The 7287-nt window shown below is 43.5% G+C and overlaps 1 long non-coding RNA gene across 2 annotated transcripts; it reads right to left on the bottom strand.

Moving 5' to 3' along the window:
• Nucleotides 1–976: 976 nt before the first annotated feature.
• LOC134479744 (uncharacterized) lies at nucleotides 977–4124 on the bottom strand. 2 transcript variants are annotated; one of them, XR_010053425.1, is made up of 2 exons: nucleotides 4075–4124; nucleotides 977–3957 (listed from the first exon to the last, which is right to left on the bottom strand). It is a non-coding gene; the product is annotated as an uncharacterized LOC134479744 (long non-coding RNA). The 2 variants fall into 2 exon arrangements; XR_010053424.1 differs by having other exon boundaries at nucleotides 4096–4124.
• Nucleotides 4125–7287: the final 3163 nt, after the last annotated feature.

Genomic DNA, 7287 nt, shown 5'->3' with positions numbered 1-7287 from the left:
CGGCTTCCACATCGGCTAAATTAGAAACGTTTAAATTTTTCATCTCCTCCCTTGTCTGCTCTTTGGTCAATAGCTTATTCTGACAACTTCATTACCTCCTAATTACTCTAAGTTTCTTTGCTCATTTTCTGTGCATTAAAGAAAAAAAAGCATAATCTACTAAGAAAGGGATTTGTCATGCCAAATCCTTAGATTGACACTGTCCTTTGCCTGATCACAGGAAGTGGTTTCTTCCCTTTCACCTGGGAATTGATTCAGAGAAAAGCCTCTGGTCCTGATGCTGCGGCCAGCTCCTTCCCTGCACTCCATTTCAAGATGTGAGCGATCAGCATGCTTTTTCTCCTCTCTCTTCAGAGCTGATTTATTCTTTGCCTATAAATCTTTGAGCAGCCATTCAGGAAGCTGTATCAGATGAGACTTAATCTTTGTATTACTCATTTCTTAAAGGGATTTTAATCTACTGGGCTTTAATTATACATCCCTCAGAAAGTGCTAGCCTTTTCCTAGCGAGGCACTTTCTTCTTGTAATTTGATAATCACTTTTACTTTCACCTCTGGAGACTATACTTAGACAATTGGGGAAGGGGGGTGTTAGAGGTCACCCTGCTGACTATGTCATCCAAATCTAGAAGCTTCTGCTTATTACAAAACCACCAGTTAATATCATAGATTCACAGCTGACCCTACTATAACTCTGGACCCCAGATGGGATTAGAATCCACCCAGGTGAATTAAATGAAGGGAGGGGAACAGGGTGTCTGGGTCATGAATGTAACTGGAATGGTTTCCATGTGAAAAGGAAGAGCAGTTATTTGGAATCTCTAGACTGTAGATAGAAAAGCTGTGACTTCATATCAAAATGGCATCCTGGGGCAACTCCCTTACTCCCTGTGCTTCTCACGCTATTACATGGAGGCAGAAATCACAGGACATCACAGGGCTACAGAAGATCTGGGATCTAATCCAGGAAAAAAACTTTTTTTCCAAGGGGTTCCGATTTTCTTTATTGGAAAGTTTTGAAATCAAGATCTGGACACTGAGTATTATTATTGTAGAGCAACTCAGAGATCAGAGCTCGGGCATACATTTGTGTACAAACCCTTGCATAGGCACAGGCTTAAGTCTGTGGGTCTACTTTGAAGACATGTGGCTACATTGACAACTCTAATTCAAATCAAATTCCACAAGGCTCTTTTGAATAGAAGCATCCACTTTCTTTCTTATAACTCATTCCTCCTAAAATACGTTCCATCTGGCTCTTTAAAGGAGGTCTGTCTTTCTCCAGATTAAATCATTCAGGACTCAGGTTGCTGTTCCCGTTTTTGGAATAAAGTTTGAGATCTTGCAAGTCGCTTTCAGAGTTCTGTTTCCTTCCCTTGGCTGCATCTTTCTCTCTCTCTCTCTCTCTCTCTCTCTCTCTCTCTCTCTCTCTCTCTCTCTCTGCCTTCTACTGAGACAATTGAACATTTTTACTTTATCATTTCATTTCACTTCCTCTCCATAACACCTTATTATCAATTCCTCTTTTAAAAACCCATGTTCAGTGGGCCCAACTAAGAACCAACTAAGGAAATTAAGTGCTGTAGTGGTTTGAATGAGAATGTCCCCATGGACTCAGACATTTGAACACTTGGTTCCTGGTGGGTGGCACTGACTGGGGTTGGTTGAGAAGTACAGCCTTCTTAGAGGAAGAACATCACTGGGGCTGGCTGCATGCTTGGGGCTGAGGATCTCTCCTCTTGACGCTCTGCTGCTGCCTGTGGTACGCTGCTATTTCTCCCTCCATGGCTGACCTCTCAGCCCTCTGACTTAACCCCTGACTAAAACAAACTTTCTCCCACCAGTTGTTTTTGGTCTTGGTGCTCTATCACAGCAACAGGAAAGTAACTCACACGGCTGTCCTACTGTATCATTTAGAGCACAAAATGTCTGCACAGGCAAGCATATGGCACAGATAAACATTTTTCCAAACTTTTGGTCATTGGTTGGTTGAACACATGTGGAAGGTTGACTATACTCACATTAGCCCAGTCTCCTCTTTAGCTTACTTTATCTGGTTTATTTTTCCAAATCATTCGAGTTTCTTCCACCCTTCCTCTCTTCTTCCCTTCCTCCCTCCTTTCTCTCTTTCTTTTGTAACCTTTTAATTATATGAGTGCAATGCCCATGAAGGCCAATAGAGGGCATTAGATCCCAGGGCAGGAGTTATAGATGTCTGTGAGCTATCATGTGAAGCTGGGAATTGAACCTGGATCCTCCGGAAATATAGGCAGTGCTCTTAACCACTGGACTATCTCTCCAGGCCCTGAATTTGTTTTCTTATCCTAATGTCTGTAGTATTCTTGGAGTGTAATATTTTAGAACTATTTCTCACCAAGCAAAACTTCCTCTTTAGGACCCACAATTGTATGTAACATCTTGATATAAGTTTATAAGCTGGATGACCCTCTTGAATTTGATGTGTAGAAAACACACTACATAATCTCTCTGTGGACATGACCCTAATCTTGCAAGTTAGAACTCATGAATATACCCAAGAACAAGCTTCTGATTTCCTTGGTTGGAGATACTGCAAAAACCAAGTACTTTGCTTGCTCACGGTGGCTGATTGCAGATAAGAATTACATTCCTGAATACATAAACAACTCACACCACTTTTTTAAAGACATGAGTCTCTACTCAGCTACCATTTTAAACAAAGACTGAAGGTTCTGAATTCTATCAAATTTCAACATTTCAAGAATGTCAGGCTTCATGGTATAGGTCTATAATCCCAACTACATGGGAGACTGAGATAGACAGATAAGGAAAGCAGGGAGGGTAGACAGGGGAGAGGAGGAGACAGGAAGAGAAAGCTGGGGAGAAGCGGCAAGCAGGAAGAGAGGCACTGAGGAGGAGGCAGACCAGGAGAGGGCAGGGAAGGAAGGCAGTGGGGAGAGGGCAGTCAGGGAGGGAAGAAATCTGTCTCTGGAACAATCCCAATCTGTCTGAGTCAGCAGCAAATCAGATCATTGCACAGGCTTCCACTGATTAGAAAGAGTTCATTCTTGTACATCCATGCCCAGGAGTATTGCTGACGTCACTGGTTCCAAACTCAAGGGTTCAGCTAGACATCAGCTGCCTTTGAGCTTTGAAAGGCATCCTGAAGTCTATCAAAAGAGAGTAGAGAACTGCTAAGGTCATCCGTCTCTCCATCCTCAGCCTCCTTTGATAAAAAGGGCATAAAAAAACAGAGCAGGTGAATACAGGCGTGGTGAACAACGTATACACCTCAACCTTGACTGCTAACCAAGGGAGAAAGTCCTGGGGAGTCAGCATTATGCACATCAACAGTCATGCATCGAGAACACAGTATGATTTATACATCGAAGCTGCAGCAGCTGGTAGACATCGGTGGGAGCTTCTGTTCAGTTCAGTTCTATTCTAGTTCATACGTGTTCATACTATCACCTGCCACCTCCAGACTGTGGCCTGGGGAATGTTCGGGAGCTCTTCCAGGGTGACTGGTCAAAATCTGCATGCTTTGTCTTTGTTTCTTTGAGTGAACATGGGACTCACAGCTGATCCTTTAATACTTTTGACAGATGAGAAATCCTGACACTTGACAATCGATCAGGTGAGGAGCCAACACAAATCCACAGCACCATGACCTTCTATGATACTGTCCTGAAATGGGTGTTCTAACAAAGTGTCCTTGGTCTGAACGTCATCTGACTCACTGACCTTATTGAGGAATCCTGCCATTGTATGACTTTGTTGAATGACTCACAGAACTATCATGGGTAACTCCAGGGAGGATCTTGACTCCAGAGGATGCATCTGGTGAGGACTTTCTTATTTTCAGGGTCCCAGTGTAGCACTCCTCAAGTGTCGGAATCCTTGAGAGTTTCTCCGTAAACCAGCCACATCACAGGCTGAGCAGGCAGACCCAGCTATGTGCTTAGAAGGTTAAGAGGCCTCGTTGGGTCCAACACCGCGGTGTTCCAAGATATCTGCTAGATATCTTGGCAGAAACACATCCCAACTCCTCGGAGGCCCAGTGTCTCTTGCCACCACACACTTTCCTGTAAATACACAGAGCAAGAAGATCTTTACATCAGCCTCCATCGTCCTTCCACAGCTTCGGAAAAAAACTTTTAAGGCACTTAGATGGGGTAGGAATTTGTTCTCTCTACCTTAATACTTTCAAGATGGTACAGTCTGATACTATTTGTTCTTCCATTCCTACTAATGTGCATTGCTTATACTGATGCAATTTCGATTTATATGCTCTCTCCACCATTCCAGGGGTGCTGGCTTCATACTCTGCTTTATAAAAGAGAGAAAATGATGTGACTAAGTCTTGCCAAGTTCTCCAACCTAAGCGAAGGTGTTGGAATTTGCCGGGAAGGCCTGACTCTAAAGCCCATTCCCCTTAATGAGCATTGGGCATTTATGATTAATATTCAAAGAATCCTTTACTGCAATAGGACATTGCATCCTTTCTATTAAATTCTTTCTGTATATGCCAGGACCAGTACAAGACTGCAGTTAGCAGTGAGCGTAGAATAGTACATTTAAGAAGCCTTTGTCTTTAAAGGCATGATGGGCAACTGTTTGCCCTGGACATAATGACCTCCCTACATTCTTGAGGTCTAAGTCCTAGTACTGTCATATGTGTCACTGCAGTGAGTGGAAGAAGGAAAATGCTTAGTGTAAAATATGGAAATGTGGGTGGTTTCCACTCTTTGTCATTCCAAATCTGTGCACAAAGAACATGCGAAGCCTAAGAAACTAGAGAACCGGAAGAGACCGGAGAGGGTTTTGTAGCGCATCCAGGCTCTGACCTTCATAGTCCTGTATCCATTCTGGAGCAAACGATGGCCCTGGTAGTAGGAGCCTGTAGTTCTCAACCTCTGAGTCCTGATCCCTTTGAACTCAATGGATCCTTTCACAGAGGTAGCATATCAGATATTTATATTATGATTCATAACAGTAGCAAAATTACAGTTATGATATCTTATTATTTTATGGTTGGGAGTTAGCGCAACATGATCAACTTATTAGGAAGGTTGAGAACCACTAATCTACTATAGAATAGATACGACTATAGATAAATTCAGATTGCTAAACTACCACATCCTCACGTATTAGCACAATTGTTACGAAATAAACATCTTTCCTCCCAACTTGCCCTAACTGATCTTCAAAAGTAGTGAGAGAAAGGAGGAAAACTTAGGCGAGGGTAGCATAATCTAGAACCCACATTGGATCAGCTATGATCACAAGAGAGCAAGGAAAACCAGAATTAGAATAAAGTCTTGACTTAGGATCTTACATTACTTACTTCATGTTGCTGTAAATATAGTACTTGACAGAACAGAAGAACATAGACACAGCATGGCGGAGAGACCAGAGCAGAGCAGTGCAGTGCATGCCAACAGGAGCACGGAAGAGACTCTGCTAGCACCACAGTCAAGAGAGTGAGACAGAGCCCAGTGGTTGTGCGTCTTCTTCAGAGTTACATTCCTACTGAGCCACTTTCTCCAGCTGGACTCCATCTTTTAAAGTTTCTGCAGCTCCTTCATCTGGTACCACCAGCGAGAGAAAAGATGAGCCCATGTGGAGTGTGAGCAGTTCAGACGGAAACCAGAGCCATATCTTACCTGAATAAGAGATAACAGTCATGTGTACTGGTTCCCAGCTCAGACCCAGTGGGCTAACCTCTAATCTCCAAAACTTTAGGTGGTACAGTTTGACAAGGAAATCCCACCTTATGGATCAGGATCATGTGGTCCAAAATATGTTCAGATTATATGGTGGAATAATATCCCCTCCCCTCCAGGGCTGTTCTGCATTGCCTCATTTAATACTTCCCATAAACTTGCTCATGGGCTTTCTGTCACTGTGCTGTCTACTGTCAAAAAAAAAAAGTGAAATACATTTGACTGAACCATGACGTGTCCAGTTTGGTCTATCTGCCAGAATTGACTGCAGGGTGATGACCAAGCTCTTACCACATTTCCATGGATAGAGAAGCCAAGCCACAGGATTGTAGAACTAGGCAGTAAATCCAGGGCAAATTCAGAAAGGTCGCCCTGCGCATTGTTAGAAAGTGCTGAGGGAGAACGGGAGAGAGAATAAGGGAACAGCAGCTGTTGGGGTTGGGGGAGGCTAAGGAGAAGAGGAATTGCCTCAGGTCTGTTTGTTCACACTTCCCTCCAAACAAGGCTGCGCCTCTCAGCATAGCAACAAAGAAACAAACTGCCTCTGGCTGGCAAGATAGAGATGTAGGTGTGAAGAGAACAGAGCGCCTGCTGGGATCTTATTCTCCTGGGTGTTCAAAGGAGAGTGGAATGCACAAGAGGAGACTGCTTAGGTTAGGAAGACAGCATGGGTTTAGCTAGCCTTTTCACAGAGGCTGGCTGTTCTTTAATGTATCCTCTGCATTCTCCCTACTCTTGTCTTTATTGTTGAATGTTACTTGTCTCAAACAAACTTTTACAAGGAGAGAAACTGAACAGAGACAGGAAATACACTGTCAATTTGATACTAGGGTGGAAAGGACTGAGCCAAAGTTCACTGCTGGAGATTTCATTTGCTGTTTTGAGAGTGACAGGCTATGCAAAGCGCTGTACTTAATGCATGCAGAAGGTGAATTCTACATCCATAAGAAATGGATATGGAGAGGAACCATGTAAAGTATATACCATCTGCTGTGCCCCTGTCACCCTCATGTTGCATTGCAGATATCGCGTATAGCATGCTTTCTAACCCCATGCTGTGTCCGTTCCTGTGGAGATGCACATAGCTCTAATGGAGTTCACTGTCTTCTCTTGGAGATAGAAGAGGACAAAGACTATTGTGGTCCGGTGTGAGATTAGGTTAGGCATACCAACAAGAGGAGAGGAGACAAGAAGGGCTGAAGAGTGAAGACCATGGAGTGGATGCTAAAGGAGATGAGTGAAAAGGATACAGGTAAAGAGGAGAGAGAAGAATAGGAGAAACCGAACTGTGCGTGTGAAGACATGAGATGCCTTTAAAAACATATCAAATCCCAAAGTTTGTCACTGATAGAGCAAAGTTTTGAGCCTACAATTGTTTAACTCGGAAGCCTATGGCTAGAGAACACTGTCTCTAGCTTGGCACCAATAAAGGGTCAATGGGTGTCTGAGAAGATGTGGAGTGTCAGCTCTCTCATAGCTTCTACATGAGACATGACTGCATGTATGCAGGGACCCTCGCCCCAGGCTTGAACAGTCACTGTTCTTAAGATGCTCTTACCTAACTCAGAGATGAAACAGGAGT

Source organism: Rattus norvegicus, chromosome 7 (assembly GCF_036323735.1).
Source record: "Rattus norvegicus strain BN/NHsdMcwi chromosome 7, GRCr8, whole genome shotgun sequence".
Classification (NCBI taxonomy): domain Eukaryota; kingdom Metazoa; phylum Chordata; class Mammalia; order Rodentia; family Muridae; genus Rattus; species Rattus norvegicus.
This window is presented reverse-complemented; position numbering and strand designations above follow the sequence as displayed.